The sequence below is a fragment of the Sus scrofa genome, chromosome 14 (genome assembly GCF_000003025.6).
Source record: "Sus scrofa isolate TJ Tabasco breed Duroc chromosome 14, Sscrofa11.1, whole genome shotgun sequence".
Lineage (NCBI taxonomy): Eukaryota > Metazoa > Chordata > Mammalia > Artiodactyla > Suidae > Sus > Sus scrofa.
Window position 1 is genome coordinate 42,294,644 of NC_010456.5, and position 23,458 is coordinate 42,318,101.

Consider the following 23,458-nt stretch of genomic DNA (forward strand, 5'->3'; position numbering starts at 1 on the left):
CCATGAGTGTCTGTAGGATGTGACATGCAGGTGAGGGAAACAATCTGCCAGGAGCAGCTGTGACCCACCTCTAGCTGATTTTACCCTGAGACTCTGCGGGTCAGGTGTTGCCCAATCATCTGGCTTTTCCAGAAGTTGGAAAGCTGCCTTGGAATGTGATGTCTCTGGATTTCAAAACGTTGGCAACTGAATAGATTTGCAAAACATTCTCTGGACTAACTAAGATGCATCTGCAGGCTGGATCCTGTCAGAAGCCCCTGCCTAATGATCTCAAGTTACCATAGCTCTGAGGAAGATGATGATGGTGGCAAATAACCCAGGACTGTCTACACCAGGGATTGTTCTAAGTGCTTATGTGCCTTGGCTCATTTATTTCTGAAGCCCACCCTCTCAGGTAGACATTGTCACCCCCATTTTGGAGATGAGAAAACGGAGGCACAGAGAAGTGAAGTCATTTGCCTCAGGTCACACAGCTAGTAAGTGTGAAGTCTGGCTCCAGCGCCAGACATTCCTAATGCTGTTTCTATGCCCCACTTTCTCTATAGGCAGGGTGGCTCAATTTTTGTTTAAACACACATTCGCAGTCTGCCTGGAGATACCACAATATGCTCACGGCTTATTTTGTCTTTGGGTGATGTTTAAAAAAATCTATGTTGAGGAGTTCCTGTTGTGGCTCACCAGCAACAAGCCCCATTAGTATCCATGAGGATGCGGGTTTGATCCCTGGCCTCGCTCAGTGGGTTAAAGATCCGGCATTGCTGTGAGCTGTGGTGTAGGTCACAGACACGGCTCAGATCTGGCTATGGTGTAGGCCTGAAGCTACAGCTCCGATTCGACCCCTAGCCTGGGAACTTCCACATGCCTCAGGTGTGGTCCTAAAAAAAAGCAAAAAAACAAAACAAAACAAAAAACAAACAAACAAAAAAACCCCAAAAAACCCCAAAACACCAAAACCAAAACAAAACAAAAAAACTATGTTGAAACATTTTTGTATACTGAACGTCTATAAACCAGGTAATAATAAAATAATAATAAATAATAAAGTAATAAATGTCAGCAAAGACCAAGGGTTTCATTCTCTTCCTCTCATTCCTGTTGCCTGGGGGACATTCCCATTTCCACTGCTTCCCAAAGCTACGCAGATGCCCCTTGGGGGCCTCCTCAGAGGTGGGATTCAGGTTACTGTACCAGCACCCAGGGCAGAAAACCAGCCTCGTGTAGGGACTTGGTCCAGCACTGGGCTTTCCCCAAGACTGGAGACGAGGGAGTGAGAGAGGCACAATGGGCAAAGGGAGGATGCCTAACAAGGTGCAACTTCGGCAAAGCCCGGTGGGGGCAGCCTCCGCCCAATGCCAAGGGCACCATGGCATGCGAGTCACCCCCTGCCTAGGAAGGGACCTGGGCTGTCCCACACAGGCACTGACAGTCACCAGGTGAGGGCTGCCCAAGAGAAACTCTCAGGCAGTTCTGGCCCCTGCAGGTGCCGGGAGGGAGCCTCCAGCAGCCAAGGGCGAGGCTCCAGAGAAGAGACACAGAGGCTGGCAGGTAAAGGGGAAGGAAAACATAAGAAGGCGATTTTACTGGATCTGAGCAGAGCACCAATGTAGTCCAGTACAGACCTGGTTAAAGATGGGAGATGCTGGGAGGTACCACATCTCAAGGTCCAGGTTGACTTGGTCTTCTCACTGTGTGACCTCAGACCAGCTTCTCAGCCTCTCTGAGCCCCAGGCTTCTCCCTCCCCTCACTGCCCCAGAGCTTTGTAAACTGTAAATTTGACACAAATGTAAGCTGTTTACCTTTCTCTGGGTTATTTTATCTGTTTCATGCCTTAGTTCTATGTTTAAATTGGATGGGACTGTGTATTGTAGTCCTTTGCCTGGGCTGCCATGACAAAATAGAAGACTGGGGGCTTAAACAACAGAAATACATTTTCTCACAGTTCTGAAGGCTGGAAGTTGGTTTCTGGCTGGTTTTTAGATGGCGTCTTCTAGCTGAGTTCTCTTTCCTAAGTACAGGGTGGAGGGAGAGGGGGAGGGTGGAGGAAGGGGGAGGAGGGGGAGGGAAAGGGAGAGGAGGGGAGGAAGAGAGACAGGTATCTGGTATTGTCTCTTTTTCTTATAAGGACACCAATCCTACCGGATTAGGGCCCCACCCTAATGGGGCCCTAATGACCTCATTTAACTTAATCCCCCTTGAAGGCCCCATCTCCAATACAGTCACGGTGCAGGTAAGGGCTTAAACCTGTACCATGGTGGGGGGCAGACACAGTTCAGTCTGTGATATGTAGGTAAAATGCTTGCATAATGTATAGCAGATGCTGCACAAATGTTAATTTCTCTCCCTGCTCCCATGTTCCTCCCTTCAGCCTCCCTCCCCGCCTCTCCTCTCTCTTCTGACCAGTATTACATCCCAGGCCCTGCTCTGAGATGCCGAACCAAACGGGAAACAAGACAGACACAGTTTCTGCCTTCATTTCCTCAGAAAATATCTGACCTTTCATTCACGGTGAAACAAAATCAATACGCTCAAGAGGAGGCTTAAGATCCCCAAAATGCCATGTTTGAAATCAGAGCTGGTAAACCCAGCCTAACAAACGGATCTGCCTCATGGCCTGTTTTTGGGTGGTCCAGATTATGTTGAAACATTTTTTAAAATAATGGCTAATTTGAAAATGGGATTCCACTTAAAAATGCTAAGTCCCAGCTTTTTTTTTTTAATTTCCCTAATACATTATTTTTTTGATTATTAGAGAAATGCAAATCAAAACTACCTCACACCATCAGAATGGCCATCATTAATAAGTCCACAAATAACAAGTGCTGGAGGGGCTGTGGAAAAAGGGAACCCTCCTGCACTGTTGGTGGGAATGTAAGTTGGTATAACCACTATGGAGAACATATGGAGGTACTTAGAAAACTATACATAGAACTACCATATGACCCAGCAACCCCATTCTTGGGCAAATATCTGGACAGAACTTTCCTTGAAAAAGACATGTGCACCCGCATGTTCATTGCAGCACTATTCACAATAGCCAAGACATGGAAACAACCCAAATGTCCATCAACAGATGATTGGATTAGGAAGATGTGGTCTATATACACAATGGACTACTACTCAGCCATAAAAAGAATAATGTCATTTGCAGCAACATGGATGGAACTAGAGACTCTCATCTGAGTGAAGTCAGTCAGAAAGAGAATGACAAATTCCAGCTTCTTTTGAAGTAATTAGATGAGCTGGGAGCCTTAGGCCTGCATTTGCAGAAGTTCCAGGGCTGGGGATTGAAACCACACCACTGCAGCAACCTGAGCCACAACAGTGACAAGGCTGGATCCTTAACCTGATGCGCCACCAGGGAACTCCGGCATTCTTGTAAGGGCTTTGTTGCCTGAGTGGGCAGAGATGCCACCCCAGGGAGACAGGAGGGTGGTTTATGGTTCACCCCATTCCTTGCCTGGTCTGGCTCAGTAATTAGTAGCTGCCTGTCCCTGAAGATGTTAAGATCTACAATTACTGGCTTAAATAAATATGACTCTAATTGAAGAGCCTGACTGTGTGGCCTTACACACCCCCAATCTCCATACAGGAAAAGTATGTGTGAGGTAGTTTTGATTTGCATTTCTCTAATAATCAAAAAATATAATGTATTGGGGAAGATCATTGAACATGGAGTGGGGTTTGGGGTGAGATGGAGGGCTTGTGGGAACTGGGCATCATTGTTGTGGTGGGCTGGTTGCATAAATGGTCTTGGTTAATGTTCTTGTTTTTGTTTTTTGGCCACCCCATAGCATTTGGAGTTCCTGGGTCAGGGATCAGATCTTAGCCTCACAGCTGAGACCTATACCACGGCTGCAGCAATGCTGGATCCTTTAACCCACTGTGCCAGGCTGGGATAGAACCTGTGTCCTGTGGAAAACAGTATAGAGATTCCTCAGAAAACTAAAAATAGAATTACCATTTGATCTAGCAATCCCACTCCTGGGCATCTATCCAGAAAAAACCATGACTCGAAAAGATGCATGTACTCCAATGTTCACTACAGCATTATATACAATAGCCAAGACATGGAAACAACCTAAATGTCCAATGACAGAGGAGTGGATAAAGATGTGGTACATAGACACAATGGAATAGTACTCAGCCATTAAAAGGAAATAACAGTATTTGCAGCAACATGGATGGATACAGAAATTATCATGCTAAGTGAAGTCAGTAAGATGGTGAGACACCAACATCATATGCTATCACTTACATGTGGAATCTAAAAAATGGACACAATGAACTTTTCTGCACAACAGATACTGACTCACAGACTTTGAAAAACTTATGGTTTCCAAATGAGAAAGGTTGGGGGGTTTGGAGATACACTGGGGGTTTGGGATGGAAATGCTATAAAACTGAGTTGTGATGATTGTTGTACAACTAAAAACATAATAAAATTTATTGAGTAATTAAAAAAAAGAACCTGTCCTGGTGTTGCAGAGATGCTGCCTATCCCATTGCACCACAGCAGGAACTCCTGTTCTCCCTGTATGTACGAAGTTCATTTTATAACTCTCTTCTGTCTCCTCCTATTCTGGCTCTGGGCTTGGCTGTGTGACTTTCTTTGGCCAATGGCACATTAGCAGGCATAATGCAAGCAAAGGCTGGAGAAAGTGCTTGCTCATTTCCACTTGTTCTAATGGACTCCCCACAGTCACCATGAGAATGTGCCTGGGCTGGCCGGCAAATGTATCCAGACCAGAACACAAAAGGCATGTGTATGTGAAAGGCATGATGGAGAGAGCCCAGCTGTGCCAATAGAGGCCATGAGCCAACAGCTAGTGGACCACCAGACATGTGGGTGAGCCCAGCTGTGGTCAGACCTGTAGCCAACCTGCAGACTTTGCGAGCAGTAAAAAAAAAAAAAAAAAAAATTGTAGTGGTTTTCAATCACTGAGGTTTGGGGATATTTGTTACACGGCAGTATTGTGGTAGTAGATAATGGCTACATTTACATTCTGTACAAATTCCCTTTCTTTAATTCGCATTTATGAGCATCTACACTGTGGCAGGGGTGCAATGGTGAACAAAACTAGTTATGGCCCTTGCCCTTAGGCTGCTGATTACATTGCTCTTATTTCTATCATCTACTTTGAAAGACTGAATTCAATAAGGAGCTGGCTTATTTTGTGGTTAGAACAACATGTTCTGCCTGGGTTGATCTGAGATGGGTTGTTTCCCGTAGAGTGCTTTGTTACTTCTCTTTCCCATTTTAATTGTTCCCCCAGCCTCTGCAAAGATTGCCACTGGTAGAAACAGCTCTTCCCAGTAATGGAAATCCTTTCGAAAAGATGTGTTCAACTGGAATGTTCTTAAATAATTTATGTAAAGAGTTGTGCAATTCCCTGTATGTTTTCAGAAGGTAGGGGGAGTTTTATGTACTGTAAAGTATGATGTATTGCGATAAATTATGCTTTGGTCTGAGGTCTATGCAGAAAAGCATGGCATTTCTCTGAGTTCTGGGAAATACACTGTAAATAAAAGTGGTGGTTTATTTCCTGGCTGGGCACTTTTTCGAATAATGTAAAGAGATGTCAACACCCATTTCTTCACTGCAAAATATGAGGTGCCCCTCCCTTCTCACCATGGATAAAGAGTTACTAGGGCTTACTGAATGCTTCAGACTTTTTTTTTCTTTTTATGTCTATGCCTTCAGCATATGGAAGTTCCCGGGCTAAGGGGTTGAACAGGAGCTGTAGCTGCCAGCCTATACTACAGCCATGGCAATGCCAGATTTGAGCCACATCTGCAATGTATGCTGTAGCTTGTGGCAAAGCCAGATCCTTAACCCACCGAGGGAGGCCAGGGATCGAACCCACATTCTCATGGACCTCACTATGTCGGGTTTTTAACCTGCTGAGCCACAACAGGAACTCCAAGTTCTTTAGACTTGTAAAGGGAGTTGGGAGGTCTGGTCTAGGACCTGTGTCAGATTGCGGCCCTTGTGTTTCTAGCTGGTCCATCTGGCCTCAGGCAAACCGGGGAAATTGGCACCCTTTGATCTGGACTCTTCCCACCTCCTACTTCCCTTTGGATGTCAGATGCGTCAGCTCTGCTTTCAGCCTGCTGTAGGCAAACTCCTCTGGAGAAGTGGAAAGGCCAGTCATGGGCCTGTTTCTAGCCTCAGTTCCCCATCCGTAAATATACCCAGGGATAATTCATAACTCCTCTAGCTGTATCTCTACAAATAAGCTCTGGGTTTATGCATTAAAAAAATGCATCTTGAAGACAGAAGACAATGGGAAATGGGTTTCTCAGGATGGCATTTCAGGAACTATTGGGAAGTGAGAGGTCACTGTGATTTGGTGTGTACCTTGAGGATACTGTTGGATGAGGCTGGATGCCTTCACTGCCAGCAGGTAAGGAAGGAACTCTGAACCCAGTAGGAGTCCTGGTTTGGTCACTGTATTGTGTCCTTTGGAAAGTCAAGTCCATTCTCTTGATCTCAGTTTCTTCCTCTGTATAAAGAAGGGACTCTTCTAGATCTGACATTCAGGAATTTATTGAAACTAATGATGTCCTTGCCTGTATGACTGAGTATAAGAGGGGAGTTTCCTTGTCTTCTTCTTGGGGATAGAATCCAGAGTGTGTCAATCAGGATTCTTTTGACTGAAAGGCTTAGAAACTGAGTTCAATTTAGTTGAAGCAAGGCACAAGGGACTGAAAAATCCAGGGGCTCGCTTCAGGCATGGTTTGATCCAGGTGTCCACCAGAAAGCATTGTGACACAGACTGTGTCTCTCATTTCTGCTTTCCCCTAGGTTTGCTGTACTCTTAGGCAGGCTCCTCCAACAGAGTGGTGAAGATGATCGCCAGTAGCACTAGACCTTTATCTTACTAGTTTAGTAACCCAGATAAAACGGGAAAGCCATTTCCTCAGATGTTCTAGCAAAAGTCTCATGGCTGCATTTCACTGGCTTAGCTTGAGTCATATGCCCACCACTGAACCACTCTGATTGGCCAGACTTGTCAAGGGCTCACCTTGGAGCTAGGGGCAGCGTCAGCTCCATCTAAACAAGTGAGAAAGGCAGAGGTTCCCTGTAGGAAATTGAGGTCCTGAAGCCAGAAGACTGGGGAATGGGTGCTGAATAGACCTAAACAATGGATACCCAGCCCAAGGGCTGGACCTGGGATCTTAGAGATGGAGCTTCAGAGGCTACTGTGCATATTCCATTCCAGAGTTCTAGGATCTCAGAGCTTAGTTGCTTTGCAGCTCAACCTCCTTAATCCAAGTCTTGCATTTCATAGAGGAGAAAACCAAAGCTCGAAGAGACAGGTCCGTTTGGCCAAAGCCTCTGAGTATAAAACATCCAAGTCCTTCACAGCCTCAGAGGTGTGTGGCCAGTGTCCAGCTGATCTCTGTGTCTCTGAGTGGCTCACACACAATTCCCCAGGGGATGTGTCCCTACCCAACAATGACCCTTCCAAGCTTGCAGTATCCCAGCACAGATCCCCTACCACCTACCACTCAAATATGGTCCAGAGATGAGGAGCATCAGCATCGCCCTTTGAGGGATAGAAACACAGAATTTCTGACTACTAAAGTGGGATTGCATGGAATTGAGGCCCCTGGGTGATTATGAGAAGTGCTGATCTACACCATGGACAATGGGTTTCCTGTACATGTGAGATCCTCCACTCTTGTCAGGACTCCAGGACTCTTTTTTTTTTAAAATGATTTTTATTTTCTCCATAATAGCTGGCTTACAGTATTCTGTCAATTTTCTACTGTACAGCAAGGTGACCCAGTTACACATACATGTATACATTCTTTTTTTCTCATGTTATCATGCTCCATAATAAGTGACTAAACATAGTCCCAGTGCTATACAGCAGGATCTCATTGCTTATCCATTCCAAAGGCAATAGTTTGCATCTATTAACCCCACATTCCCATTCCATCCCACTCTCTCCTGCTTCCCCTTGGCAACCACGAGTCTGTTCTCCAAATTCATGATTTTCTTTCCTGTGGAAAGGTTCATCTGTGCCATATATTAGATTCAAGATATAAGTGATATCATATGGTATTTGTCTTTCTCTTTCTGACTTACTTACTTTGTATGATAGTCTCTAGTTCCATCCTTGTTGCTGCAAATGGCATTATTTTGTTCTTGTTTACAGCTGAGTAGTATTCCACTGTGTATATATACCATATCTTCTTAATCCATTCATCTATCGATGGACATTTAGATTGTTTCCATGTCTTGGATATTGTGAATAGTGCTGCAATGAACATATGGGTGCATGTGCAGGACCCCCTTCTTCCATCTCTGCAGAAAAGGAGGATGCTGAAGGTGGCTGCATGCTGTAGGATGCTCTTGGTCAGGAAGGTCTTTTTCAAACCCAACCCATCTTCTTCCTGCTGCTGTTTAGGCAGGGTTGCCATGGTAATGTCCTTCGCATCATGAACAGCAATGACATAAGTGGATCTTGAGACCCGTGGTTGGGTCCTAGGGCTTGGATGAGCTGCATAAGTTGGGAAAGTTCCCTTTCTGGGCTCCACTTTCCATTAGATGGAGTTAGAAAGTCTCTCTCGCTCTCTTTTTTTGCTGCCCCATGGCATATGGAAGTTCCTGGCCCAGGGATCAAATTGAGCCATGGCTGCAGCAATGCCAGATCCTTAACCCACTGTGCCAACCAGGGATCGAACCCTCATCCCTCCTGCTGTGGAGATACCTTTGATCCTGTTGCACCACAGTGGGAACACAGCAAGAAGTTAGCAATTCTTGCTTGCTCTTCTCATAGACCCAATATGGGGGTCAAGCGAGATCAAGGACATGGATGTAGGATGAAAGCCTGAAGTGCCTGAAAATCCACCTCCACCTTCCTTGACCTTGTGATGTTTGAAGCTGCTTCCAGCTTCACTGGCTGGGTGAATGTCATCGTTACTGATACAGCCACAAGGAGCCAGACCTTTAAGAATAGCTCTACCAATTGTTAATTTCAATGCTCAAGTCACAGGCAGCAGGCACCAAATGTGGCTTCTTCCTAGCCCAGGAACCATTGCTGGGAAGTGGGAAGCCACGTGGTGTTCTAGCAAACGTTTATGGCTATTGGTTTAGAGGGTTGAGTTTACAAGGCCCTGTAGGCTGAGCACTGGGAAATTAGATTCTTGCATTTTGACTCAATCGTAATCATGCTGCCAGCAACGGGATTTATGAGGCTGTAAAGTCTTAAGCACTTTGCAGGCTGGAGGCCTCCCTGATGGCTTCTGGCCTGTGTCCTCGACAAGAGGCTTCCTCAGGGAGCTTGGGGCTCAGAGGCCCATTATTCAGCACCTACTGTGTGCTGGGTGCTGGCGTCAGTGTTGAGCAGCCCACCACCCTCTTGTTGTCTGCTGCTTCTTAAACTGATAGGCATGGATAAATTTTACAAATAGGAGTTCCCGTTGTGGCTCATTGGAAATGAATCTGACTAGTATCCATGAGGACGCAGGTTCAATCCCTGGCCTTGCTCAGTGGGTTAAGGATCCAGTGTTGCTGTGAGCTCCACAGCTTCTATTTGACCCCTAGCCTGGGAACCTCCATATGCCATGGGGAGGGCCCTAAAAAAATTTCACAAATAAATACAAAAGTGCAAACTGTAGTTAAGAGAGTGAGGGGGAAGTTCAAGATGATATGGAGGAGTTCCCACGGTGACACAGTGGGATCAGGGGCATCTTCACAGAGCCAGGATGCAGGTTCCATCCCCTGTCTGGCACAGTGGGTTAAAGGCTCCAGTGTTGCAGCTATAGCATAAGTTGCAACTGTGACTTGGATCTGATCCCTGGCCCAGGAATTCCACATGCCATGGGGTGGCCAAAAAAGAAAAAAGAAAGAAAAAAAGGATGATATGGAAAGGTAGATGGGTCGAATGGTGGCCCCCACAAAATATGTCCATGTCATAAACCCAGGAAGCCAAGAGGGCGATCTTGCTTGGAAAAAAGCATCTTTACAGATGGAATTAAGTTAAAGTTCTTGAGATTATTCTGCATTATCCAGGTTAGCCCTAAATCCAATGACAGGTGTTCTGATAAGAGAGAAGGGGAAGAAACACTGAGGTTAGGGATAGAGGGTGGAGTGATGCAGGCACAGGGCCAAAGGACACCTAGAGCCACAGGAAGCTTGGAGAGGCAAGCAGGGATTCTTTCCTAAGACCCCAGAGGGATCAGGGCCCCACTGACACCTTGATCTCAGACTTCTGACTCTAGAACCGTGACAGAGTGATTTCTGTTGTTTGAAGTCATTGAGTTTGTGGTGATTTGTTATGGCAGCCCATGCAAACTAGTGTGGGTTTAATAAACAAATTATGACCTCATTTGGGAAATCAAGGAAGGCTTCTGGGAGGAAGTGACTTTTTTTTTTTTTTTTTTTGTCTTTTTAGGGTCATACCCATGGCACATGGAAGTTCCCAGGCTAGGGGTCAAATTGGAGCTGCCACTGCTGGCCTACATACTCCACAGCCACACCAGATCCAAGCCACGTCTGCAACCTACATGGCAATGCCAGATCCTTAACCCACTGAGCGAGGCCAGGGATTGAACCTATGTCTTCATGGATGCTAGTCAGATTAGTTTCTGCTGAGCCACAACAGGAACTCCCAGAAAGAACTTTTGAGCTGACAAATGTAGCATAAGTAGGAATTCAGTTGGCAAAAGGGGTGGGGCTGGAGGTGAAGGTTTGGACAGGGAGGGGAGAAGTGTTTTATGAAGAAATAGCATGTGCAAAGGCACTGAGGTGGGAGCAAATGATCTAGATCTGTCCACAGCTTCTCTTGGCCATTCTGTCAATTTTTCAGAGGTGTCAACCTCTGTCCCACCTCAGGACATGTGCACTTGATGTTACCTCTTCCCCCCAGGTTTTAGCCTGTCTGTTGCTTCTCATCCTTCAGGTTTCAGTTGAAATTAAATTTTTGGTGAAGCTTTTCAAGACCACCCTCACTAAATACATTCCCTCCCTCATTCTTTTACTTTTTTATTTTTTCTGCTGTACAGCATGGGGACCAAGTTACACTTACATGTATACATTTTTTTCCCTCCCTTTGTTCTGTTGCGATGTATCTAGACATAGTTCTCAATGCTACACAGCAGGATCTCATTGTAAATCAATTCCAAGAGCAATAGTTTGCATCTGATAACCCCACACTCCTGATCCCTCCCCCTGCCCCGGGCAGCCACAAGTCTATTCTCCAAGTCCATGATTTTCTTTTCTGTGAAAATGTTCATTTGTGCCGTATATTAGATTCCCGTTATAAGTGAAATCATATGGTATTTGTCTTTGTCTTTCTGACTTACTTCACTCAGTATGAGAGTCTCTAGTTCCATCCATGTTGCTGTAAATGACATTATGTCATTCTTTTTTATGGCTGAGTAGTATTCCATTGTGTATATAGACCACATCTTCCTAATCCAATCATCTGTTGATGGACATTTGGGTTGTTTCCATGTCTTGGCTATTGTGAATAGTGCTGCAATGAACATGCAGGTGCATGTGTCTTTTTCAAGGAAAGTTTTGTCCGGATATATGCCCAGGAGTGGGATTGTGGCTCCCTCATTCTTTATCCTTTCATCAGTTTGTTCATGTTATAGCATTTAAAACAATGGTGATGAGAATAGCTAAGACTGAACTAGCCCTCACTATGCCTGAGGCATTCTGCTAACTGCTTTACATGTATTACTCATTTAATTTCCCCAACACTCCTATGGACAAACGCTATTTTTCAGTTGTTGTTAAATTCCCATTTTACTGATGGCAAAACTGAGGCATAGAGTGTTTAGGTCACATGATGATGGGAGGTAGAGCTGGGATTTGAACCCAAGCAGTCTGGAGGCAGAGTCTATCCTCTTGAAAATGATGCTATGCTGTCTGGGCCTGGAACTGGATCTGTTTTGCTTACCTGGGCTCATGTTCAGCAAATCCTTGGTGGCTATCTTCTGCATTTTGGACTTTGGGAGCCTTGATCCCTCCTGACAGCAGTGTCACCATACCCTCCCACTTGGGCTCAGCAGGTGACAGCACTGGATCCTGGGAAGTACTGGTCCTCACTCCTTCCTGGAAGAGACCCCGGTGCAATGTCACCAAGAGGCACACGGGGTCACTGCTGCCCCAGAAACCTGCCCTCACCACATGGGTGGGCTGGAGGGTGTTAGGGGTTGGCAGGACAGCAGCCAGAGACCACTCCTGTGGCTCCAGCTTCCGAGGCCAGAGTCTGGATGTCCAGATCAAAGGCCACCGTCTTCCACAAAGCCTGGATGTGCTACTGCCAGCATCCTGAAGCATCAGTAGGGATGTCCAGAGCAACACTGTGTGAGCAACTGTGCTGAAGGGCAGTGGGTACTGCCTGACTGTGCTTGTTTTACTCATGCTGAGTATCTGCAGTTCAGCCAGTTATGGCTCGGTTGGGCTGGGTTCCTCTGCACCTCTGGCCTCCAGGGGCCAGCAGGCTATCAAGGGCATTCTCTTCTTGTGCCGATGGTTGAAGCATATTTCAGCTCTTTGCATGTCCCATGTTCCCTAGCATCCCGTTGGCGCCAAAGTCACATGGGGTGCAAATAAACTGCCTCTAGTGGGAGGAACCTGGCAGAGGTTTAATTTCTCAGCACTTCTATCTGCTGAGAGTATGGACCAGAAGCCCCTGAGGCAAAGAAACTCAGGCAGATGATGGAAGTCAGAGGTGGGGACTTGCCCACATGCAAGGGGCAGGATGTGGTGGTCACTGAGACCTTCTGCTACCACCTTCAATTAAGGACAAGGGAGGATACTGACTTCAAGTGGGCCAATCAGGGACTGTCTTCCTGGGATCTGGATCTTGAACACAAAGAACAAAGATACCAACCAGAGTTCATTCATCTCCAGGCAGAGAACCCAAATGTATCCCATTAGTTTCTGCCACCTGGGACACCTGCCCTCCCCAACATGAGCTGCTCTGGTCCTGCCCATCTGGAGCCTAGAGTTTCAGCTTCTCCTTCAGTTCTGTTCTTCTTCTTTCACCAGGATTTACTGAACACCTACTATGTTCCCTGCCAAGCCACTGCTGGCAACCAAAGGATGCTGATGGATGTGGGGTGAGCCCCTCCTTGCTCCCCAATATCCTGTTTCACTCCAGAGGGGAAAGTGATTCACTCAAACTTTGGAAGTGAGTGTGGCTCTGCTCTGTGACACTTGGGTGTACAAAGTCTCATTTCTTCATTTTTTAAATCAAGGGAAAGCTCAATCAGCCACTCCCTGCCTGGCTGATGTTCTTTGGGACCTTACCCTACTCTAGGTATTAAGAGATCAGAGGGATCATGGGTATCCCTAAATAAACCTTGTGGAATACACCCAGTATTTACCCCATGGGATTGAAACTGACCATTTATTTCTCTATCTATCTCCCTGGCTAGGCTGGGAGCTTGGTGAGAGCTGGGATTTGGTCCATTTTCCTAATTTCTGTCAGTCAAGCAGTGCTTAGCACATAGTAGATTGTTCACAAATAGTTAATGACAGGTGAAAGAATTCCTGGATTTGGAGCAGAAGCTCTGTGTCCACTTTACTCTACTCTGTGACTGCAGATAATGCATCTTGTCTTTCTGTGCCTCGTTTCCCTGCTTATGGAATGAGCAGGTTGAACTTGATCATCTCCCCAGTGCTGTCCAGTGCTAACATCCTCTCTGTATTCAGGGCACAGGATAGGGTTCCACTTCCCACTTGGGCAGGGTCATGTGACCAGATCTGGCCAACGAGTTGCAAGCAGAAATGGTAGATGTCAGTTCTGGGCTGGAACATCTGATTGCTGGCGAATGAGGCTCCAGGGCCCTTTCCCTGAGCAACTGGCAAAGCTTGAGGTGGTGGCTGAATGCTGCAAGTGGGGATGTGGAGCCTAGAACTTAGCTAAATGGAGCATGAACGAGAAATAAACTTTGTTATAAGTAACTAACTTTGGGTTATGATTGTTACTGCAGCATAGCATGGCCTGTCCTGCTGCTACAGTTACTCTGGGAGGTACTGGAGGGAGTTAGTTGTCAGGGGGCAAAATGCAAGCAAGGAGGCTTCTGAGAGGGTTAATTCATTACCTTTGGAAGTGAGTGTGGCTCTGCTCTGTGACACTTGGGTGTACAAAGTCTCATTTGGAGACTGAGAGATGATGGAATAGTGGTGTGAGGGGTGGGGAGAAAGGAATGAGTCGATTATAGGCTGAAGCTCAAGAGGCCATGACGTGAAAATGGTCATTAGGGGTGAAGGAAAGGATTATTTTGGCTAGGCTTACGTGTGGCTCTGGACTTGAAGAGCTTTCTAGACCATGGATTGGGCTAAAAGTGCCTCCCACAATCTCGTAGGAGAGAATAAATTCCGCTCATCTTTTAAGAAATGGATCTCTGTTTTCACTTTTCATAAAAGGCAAAGAGAGTTCACCCGAGATGGCTCAGGTGCTGTCTGCTGGCGGCATCACCAATTACAATGGAACATGGCAGGTGCCGGTCAGCTGGCCTCACAGCAGGCGTTAGGGACATGGGCTTTGGCTTGATTATATTATCTGGCTGTCCCCAAAGAGGTGAGAAAATAGGCCTAAATCCCCCTGGCTTTGTGCCTCATGCTCTCCCATCCCTCCCCACCCCCTTAGAAGACACGGCTCAATCAGAAGATGGCTTTTTAGAGCAGCTGCCGAGAAAATGGGTTAGCCGGGGAAAATCTTATTAGAGCGAGAACTGTGTCAGGAGACGAGAGAGAGATGCAGTTTTGCACTGTATGTTCTCATTAAAATGATCGTGCATCTTTGTGCAAATGATTGGAACAGCACTGTTTGGACAGGACAAAGGAGAGAGAAGCCCTGTGGATGGTCCCAGGGACCGGAGGGCATGGGTCATGTGGCAAAGGCCAGGTCAGCCTTGGTGTGTGGTTGGCTCCTTCCACTGGCTCCCATTCTCTGAAAGACTCAGAAGCTGGGTGCTGGCGTCCATCCCAGAGTGGAGAGCGGTGCTGTGCGACGTGGTGGCGACTAGCCATGTGTGCCTATTTGCATTCAAATTAGTTAAATGAAAAAAAAGAAAAATTGCATCCCTCAGCCACCCTAGCCATGCTTTAAGTGTTCAGTAGCCACGTGTGGTTAGCAGCTACCATACCGGACAGCACAGAGACAGAGCGCTTCCATCATCACAGAAAGTCCTGTTGGGTAACTCTGGTGTCAACTGTTAGGGAGTCTTAAAATAGAAGATGTTTAAACAACAACAACAGCAGGAAGAAGAAAAAAAAAAAAAAGAAGAAGAAGGGGAGTGTCTTTCTTGGTTCCAGCTTAAGGAACCTAGACATCTTTCACTCTGTCTCCCACCAAGTGGCAGAACTGGGGTTAGAACTCAGATCTCATTTAACTCAGAACCACCCCTCTCATCTTTAACCTCTCTGTAATATGGACTGCCAGAGGCTGCTCTGCGGGTCGTTTTGCTAAAAGATTTCTTGAGCGAGGGGGTGGCGGTATGTATCTACTGGCTCTAACAAGTCATCCATTGCCCGTGCTCTCCTGATGTCACAGATGGTGTTACTTCCAGGCATGGCTGACTTGCCATGGGTGGCCAGAGGAAGCTCAAGCTGGGGGTGCAGGAGCTGGCACAGCAGTCAGAAGCTGGGCCAGGGTGCACGGACGTGCTGCGTGGGGAGGGAGCGGGGAGGGTACCTGCAGTGCCTGCTTCAAGTGGCTAAAGACTGAAGCCAGAGAGGTCTTGGGGTGGGAGTGGGGGACATTGGCTCTGCCCCTTACTAGCTCTTTGGCCCCACCTTTCCCTTCTTCTTCTTTTTTTTTTTGTCTTTTAGGGCCACACCTGCAGCATATGGAAGTTCCCAGGCTGGGGGTCTAATTGGAGCTACTACACCACAGCCAGATCTGAGATGCGTCTGAGATCTACAGCACAGCTCACAGCAATGCCAGATCCTTAACCCACTGAGCAAGGCCAGGGATTAAACCTGCATCCTCATGGATCCTAGTTAGGTTCGTTTCCACTGAGCCACGTTGGGAACTCCACATTTTCTCTTCTTGTCCCATCTAATCTCTCTCTGCAGATAGAGTGTTCCTTTAAAATATGAATCAGGGAGTTCCCATTGTGATATATATATATATATATCAAGACCTGTCCATGATTTCCCATTGATATAGAGTCAAACTAAATTCTACGAAGGCCTACAAAGGCCCACATGACCTGGCTCATCCCTTGTTCCCCAACATTATCTTCTTCACAACCTCTTTGTACCTTGACGGCCCTCATCACCACCTGGAACTATCTTTCCTTGTTTGCTTTCCTGATTATTACCTACGGCCCCTCCTAGACTGGAAACTTCCTGGAGGTAAGATGTGCTTATTTTATTCCTCACTATAAGCCCAGTATCTGGCACAGTCCCCAGAGATGCCATAAATACTTATAAAAGAAGGGTCTTGAGCTTGATGCCTAACTGCTTTGGAGCCTCAGTTTCCTCATCTGTAAAATGGGAGTAAACTGAAATAATTTGCTGAGGTTATTTGTGAGGTAGGAAGAGAGTTATGAAAAGCACAAGAGCATGGTAGGGCTCAAATTGACAGTTGCTATTGTAGAAAACTTGCAAGTTCGAGACAAGTAACTTTTTTCTCTAAATCATTTGAAAGAAAGTTGCCATCCTGATGCCTGATTTACCACTAAATACAGAAGTCTATTTTCCTAAAGCTGAAAAGCTTCCAGATAATCATAAGATTATTAGGATCAGGACATTAACCCTAAGGCATGACTACCACCTAATCCTCAGACCTCATTCCAGGTCCACCATTTGTTCCAAAAAAGTCCTTTGTGGTAAAGGGTTCAGGTTAGCATCTCCTGCTATGTGTAATTGTCCTGTGTCCTGCGTCTCCTTCTGTCTGGGACACTCTTCAGTGTTTCTTTGACTCTCATGACCTGGACACTTTTGAAGGGACAGGCACGTCATTTTGCAGAATGTCCCTCAGTTCCGGTTTTTCTGACATTCCCCCATGATTAGATTCAGGGCATGTGTCTTTGGCAGGATAAGACAGGAGTGATGCTGTGTCCTTCTCATCCAGTCCTGCCAGGTGGCATGTGACTTCTGTTTGTCCCATTACCAGCGATGTCACTGTGGCCCTGTGACTGAGGTGGTTTCTGCCAAGCTTCTCTACTGTGAAATTACTCATTTCCTCAGTAAGTATTTTTGTGGGAACGTTCTTTGAAATGATGTAAATATCATCATCAAATATTTCCTTCCTTCCTTCCTTCATTTATACCAGGATGAACTAATGCCCTGCTGTTTTATTTAGTGGATTATAGTCCATCCCTATTATCATTTATTTTGATTCTCAAATTGCCTCATTTTTGGCCAGTGAGAGTCCCTTCGAGCTCCCTTCTCTGTTCCTTGACAGCACCTCCCTTTTCCTCTGAGCCCTGTTTTGCTTTCTGGTGCACAGTGTTCCAGGCTCCTCTTGTTCTGTCCCAGAGGTACCCTTGGAATCAACCATTTCTTAAAGGAGCCGGATTCAATTTAGTGGAGAATATCTAGAAATAAAGATCTTTGTGTTGCATTTATTGCTATTGGGGCATCCGCTCTGAGGGCCTCTCAGTGGACAAATCTAGGGTGCGTGTATATATGTGTGTATGTATACATATGTACGTGCCCCCATGAGTGTGTGTGTGTGTTTATGTCTATATTTACTTCTAGATTTTTCTATGCATTGAAAACCATAAAGTCACATTGACACCTCTGTCCTAATCCGTCACCATAGAGTTCATTCTGGTTTTCTCTCTTTTCATATCTGTAACTTCCTTCTTTTTTTTAAATTTTATGATGGCACCCACAGCCTATAGAAGTTCCCAGGCTGGGGACTGAATCGGGGCTGCAACTGTGACCTATGCTGCAGCTGTGGCAATGCTGGATCCTTAATCCACTGTGCTGGGCTGGGGATGGAGTCCATGCCTCTGCATCAGGTTCTTAACCTGCTGAGCCATGGCAGCAACTCTGTAACTTCCCTCTTTGATGGTGAGATAATGGATCAAATGTTCCATTATCCTCAACATTTGATCAACAAAACAACTCCCCTGTTACAGCTGCCATCCCTACTTTGCATGGACACCCTTGTCACCTGACCCATATGAAGATACCTCCCCATCCTGTGTGGGCTCTGATGGAAATTATTATTATTCTTTATGCTGTTGCTGTTATGATTATCCTTGGGAGTTTGGTGGGACAGTGGAAAGGATGGGGTGCCTCTCTCATTTAGACAATCTGCTTTCATCTGGCCAGAGGAGCTCATTCTAGAGGCGTGTGAATGCCTGTGTGTTTTATATTCATAAGCGACTTCTCCCCAGCACCCTCTAAGAGGTCAAAGTAATTAAAAATCCTTAATAATTACCCAACGTTCAGAAATTGACGGCTGGTTTCAAGTGCCATGTCTTTTATTCTCTGTCACCTCCCCCGCAGAAATCTAAGGGAGGAAAAGCAAGGAGAAGCTGAAATGATCCCCCACTCACTTTCTATAAAGAGGAAAATTAGCTGCTCTAATAATCATGAATATTAATGTATGGCCAATTTCATTCAATTAAAATGATGATCTATAATTTTGCCTCAGTGCTTTGTGGAGGCCATTTCAATGACTACTAAGTAGAGTTTGGGAACTTTTCACAGTTCAGGGGTTTAGCTTAGGTCTCTCACACCCATCACTGGCTTCCACGTAGGATGGAGCCCACGCCCTTCCCTGACCAAACTGCTCAGCCCCTAGAGTAAGCATTTTCTCTGTTTTTAGGGTCCAGGGTGTGTCACAGCAAATGTATGAGATTCTGCATAGCTCACAGTTTTCCCCGGAAAACTATCCCCTAACCCCTGTGATACGTGGGGTCCCTGAGATGGGTATCCAGTGGCTGTATTTGTCCAGTGAAGTTCTACCCTCTATGACCAGAGCTGACTGGGCCAAAGCAGGCACTCTTAGCTCCAGATGGGACAATTAGAGCCTATTCCCTGGGATTTGGGGATTAGGACTAAGAAGGTCCAGTGTCACAGGGATGCCTTTAGGCAAAATGATAAAACTCAAGAGCTATGGGCTTTCTGTCTTGTCTTCTGTTGCATAAACTGGGTGGCCCATGTGCCGAGAGACAAACAGCCTGAGGGCTGAACTTCCCGAGGGCTCCCTGCTTCTCCTTCAGTCTCCTGGGTCCTGGCACCTCCCACCATGGCTTCCTTGAAACCCTTCTGTACACTTACACTAAAGTCCCCCTTTCTTCCTAATGTTAGATGTAGAAGGCTTCTGTTACCTGCATACAGAGAGCCCTAGTGAACACAACTGTCAATGGACAGGCGTCTGTTCTTATTTCTGAGACCTGAGCAGGCATCTCTGGCAATCCTCGCTGTTCACAGCAGTGCTGACTTCATCAGAAGGAAGCCCTGGGCCAGGCCAGGGAACAGAGCATCAGTCATAGTTTTCAGCTCACAGGTTCTATTTCTATCTATCTGTGGACAATTCTCTTCAAAGAGGGGAAAATAAGACAACATAAGATTAGTCCAGTGGAGAAGATCACTCAGAAGGTTTGGTAGTTTCGATGCCAAACAGTGGGTGGCCTGACATGTTATTTTTTAGCTGGTTGCTTGGGGTTCTGGCAGACACAGCTGCTGTGTGTCAGTGGCTCTCTTTGCTGTTTCTCTACATGCCCCGTCACTCTCCATCTTCTTACTCTGCTGTATTCTTCTTGGCACTCATCCTTGTCTGATATTATAATACCTACTGTTAGTTCATTATGTATCTATTGTCTCCCTCAACTAGAGCAGGGATCTTGTCTACCTGTTCACTTTTGAACCCCAGTATCTAGAACAGGGCTTGGCACATACTAGGTGGCCCAAAAATGTTTGCGGAAGGGAGAAATGAATGAATGAATGAATGAATTTAAACCCGCTTTGGTAAACCCCAAACAGAGGCTCTGGTTAGTGACCAAACATGTCACAAATCTTGAATGTTCTTTTGCTTAAACTTCTTCTCAGTACACAAGCACTGCTCATAAGGACAAGTGCCTTTTCCTGGGTGCATCTGGAGACTGTGGGCTTGGAATTCAGCCTTTGGATACAGCACACCTGGGTTTGAATCCTGGTTCTGTCATACCAGCTGTGTACTTCATGGGTAAACTACTAAACCTCTCCAAGCTACATTTCTTCATCTTTGAGTTGGGGATGATGATAATTTCTGTCTCATCAGGCTGTTGTGCAAACTCAGAGAACCAATGAATCTCAGCTTCTTAGCCCTGTAACCAGCCTATGGTACTTGCTCAATAAATGTGAGTTATTCTTATAGCTCATTAAGAGACATCATCCTCTGTTCCTGAGCAGCACTGCTTCATTTGTTCATTAGTCCATGAATTGATTAATTCATCAACTTGTGGTGAATATTTGTGGGTGTTAGGATCCAGGGATGTGAATAAGGTAATAAGATGATTTGCTTCTCCCAGGGAGAATTTGCATCATAGAAGAGATGACCAAAGTCATGGCTATCTCATTGGCTCTCCAGGGCCACCAACACAGGTTGTTAGGGTAAAGTTTTGAGGTAGGACCCAAAGCAGTGTTGGGTAGTTTAGAGAAATCTTGGCATTGGGAGACATGGGTTTGGTTCTAGTTCCTTATTGTTTAAACTTGGGTAATATACTTCACCTTGACTAGCCCACTTCCCACCTGAAATCAGTTGGCTTCAAGTCTAGTGTTTATCAGAATTGTTGGGGGTGATGTTAAAATATACAACACAGGAGTTCCCCTTGTGGCTCAGTGGTTAATGAATCTGACTAGGAACCATGAGGTTGAGGGTTCGATCCCAGCCTTGCTCAGTAGGTTAGGGATCCGGCGTTGCCGTGAGCTGTGGTGTAGGTTGCAGACGCGGCTCGGATCCTGTGTTGCTGTGGCTGGGGTGTAGGCTGGCAGCAACAGCTCTGAATTAGACCCCTAGCCTGGGAACCTCCATATGCCGCAGGAGTAGCTCTAGAAATGGCAAACACACACACACACACACACACACACACACACACACACACACAACACGGGGCTCTGCTCTGCAGAGAATGATGCAGATGTTGGAAGGAATGATGCTCCAGGTGAATCTGAGGTGGCCCTTGGGACACACTTTGAGGAAATGTGAATGAAATGATAATTAAAATTTCGTCTTTGTGGCGTGGCACTCTTGAACACAGCACAGTCACCATCTTTAAGGTTCTTCCTTCTGTAGAAGTCAAGGATAGTGTGCCACCATTCTCTTGAATTTTCCTCCTCCCTCACATACAACCTTTCACTCTCCAGGGAACTTTCCATGGTCCTGAAGTTAATCTAGGGCTGTGCAGACACTTCCCTGATTGGCATGTTCTATGTGGCTGGTCCTTCACAAAGGGAGAGCAAATCAATGCGGAAGGTTTCCTCCTGCTCTGAAGTTGTCCCAGTCTTTCCTATGCATGGTAAAAGGAGAAAACAGTGTTCATATTTCCACGCCAAGTTGCCAGGGTGCTGGTTTCCATGACAGCAGAGAGGGGGAAATGAAAGCCAGGCTCTCACCTACAGAGGAATTAAAAGCTACCTCTTGGAGAACAAATAATGATTCCAGGAGGATCCTGGAAATTGCAGAGAGTTGGTTTTTGATTTATCCAGCCACACAGTGTGGGGCTCCAGGGAGGAGAAGATGTGGGAAGCACTGAGGGAGGGATGGTTTTGTAGGGATTTTGTGGGGAGAAGATTACATAATAATGATAGGGAAGTAGCAACAACAACATCTCACAAGTCCATCATGTTTAAAATTTGTGGCAGCCACCTTAGACCTTCAGTATGTACATTCCATGGGTTTTACTCAGAAGGAGAAGGTGATCTCATGCGGAAACATGACTTATACACTAATCTTCATGCCGTCTCTTTAGAGCTTGGGACTCCTCATCACTTGTCTGAATTTCTCCGGTAGTGCCCAGGCACGGATTCTGCTCCCCTTCATCCAAATCCACACCCCCTGTTCCCATTCCCTCCCATCCTGATAACAATGATATGGCTAAGAATCCAATCTTAGCTAGAGAACAATAATGAATTGAAAGGCTATTTTCTCAGGTCAAGTTTATTTCTAGAGGCAGTATCCTGACTGATGAATCCAATAGCAAAAGAACTAATGGCTTGCCAGATCATGGAAGAAAACAATCTTTGAGTGCAGATGCATTTCTCCATTCTGCTCACACAAAGGGCTTCTCTTATTCACATAACCTTGGAGAACTGGTTTCACATTCTGTATAGCCACCAGACAACCTTTCAAGGTAAGTACTACTATTATTCACATTTTACCAGAGAGGCTAAATAACTTGCCAAAGCTCACATTGCTAGGAAATGCCATAACTGGGATTTGAACCCAGGCCACTGACACTCTTGAGGGACATGAGTTTCCAGTTCGACTGGACAAGAAGCCAAGATACACCCTTCAAGGCACTCAGCTTGCTTGAAACCTAAGGGCACTTTTAGGGCTCTGCTGTGAGGTATTTCAAAGTGGTTTCCATAGTCAGGAGGATTTGGGATCATAGAAAGGCACTGGAGCAAAGGAATCTGGGTTGAGTTCATTTTGGAACAGTTACCCAGCACAGGGTGACCTCTGAGGTGGAAAATATGGAAACCTGAGTCATAGCAAAAAAACTCGAGTTATGTTTTGCCACTCTGGGAGGGCCTGATGGCATCTTTAGATTTATCCTCTCAGACTCCAGTGGTTGGGTGATGATGTGAGGATGAGATTTTATCTTTGCAGAGATTCCAGTGGTATGATCTGGGGAGAAGAATTAGCGTCTTGCTTTGCCATCATAAGGCGTTAGGATCTTCAAGTATCAGAGATGAACAGGACCTTAGAAATAGTCCAGTCCAATGTATCCCAAAGAGTTTTTGTGTCTATCAACAGGAATATATAAGATAATTAGGTGTTGCATTAGTCAGGATAAGTTAATTAATGCTGCAGTAACAAGCAAATCCAGCAATTTCTGTGGCTTAATGCAACCAAGTTCTGTTTTTCCCACCCAAATTCTGATGGAGGTCTGTTGATCCTTCAGGCTGGTGGTCCTCCATGCAATGGCTCAAGGATTCAAGCTGTTTTTATTTTTGTGTTGCTGCCATTTCATCATATAGCTTCCGGGTCATTCAGGCAGCGGAAGGGAGAATCAAAGGGCTGTGCATGCTATAAAAACTGACTATAGATGCAGAATTTAAACATCTTTGCTCTAAATAAGGACTGACTTGTAGGAAGGAAGAAGGAGGGTGTTCACCATCTAGGGGCTTGGGACCACCCAGTTCCTCTTCTTAGCATATTACAGTCACAGATTCTCATTTATCTCTGACTATAACTCAAGATCACCTCCCAGATTTGCTCTGTGGTTTGCAAGGAAACGCCTCATCATCTAGGAAGGGAAGAAGACTCTTTGTGATGTTAACTAGGGGGAGGGGAAGGCAGACCTGGTGGCCAA

At 45.8% G+C, this 23,458-nt stretch overlaps 1 long non-coding RNA gene across 2 annotated transcripts in view; it reads right to left on the reverse strand.

Annotated features, from left to right (window-relative positions):
- Nucleotides 1–23,458, reverse strand: part of LOC106505952 — a 112,930-nt gene that overhangs the window by 11,137 nt on the left and 78,335 nt on the right. Inside the window, exons 2-5 of one of the 2 annotated variants that reach the window (XR_002338861.1) lie at nt 19,271–19,478; nt 18,376–18,447; nt 11,920–12,074; nt 1,939–2,006 (exon numbers count right to left, since the gene is read on the reverse strand). This is a non-coding gene — a long non-coding RNA (uncharacterized LOC106505952). The remainder of the gene's footprint in view (nt 1–1,938; nt 2,007–11,919; nt 12,075–18,375; nt 18,448–19,270; nt 19,479–23,458) is intronic. The other variant, XR_002338862.1, reaches the window with a different exon arrangement.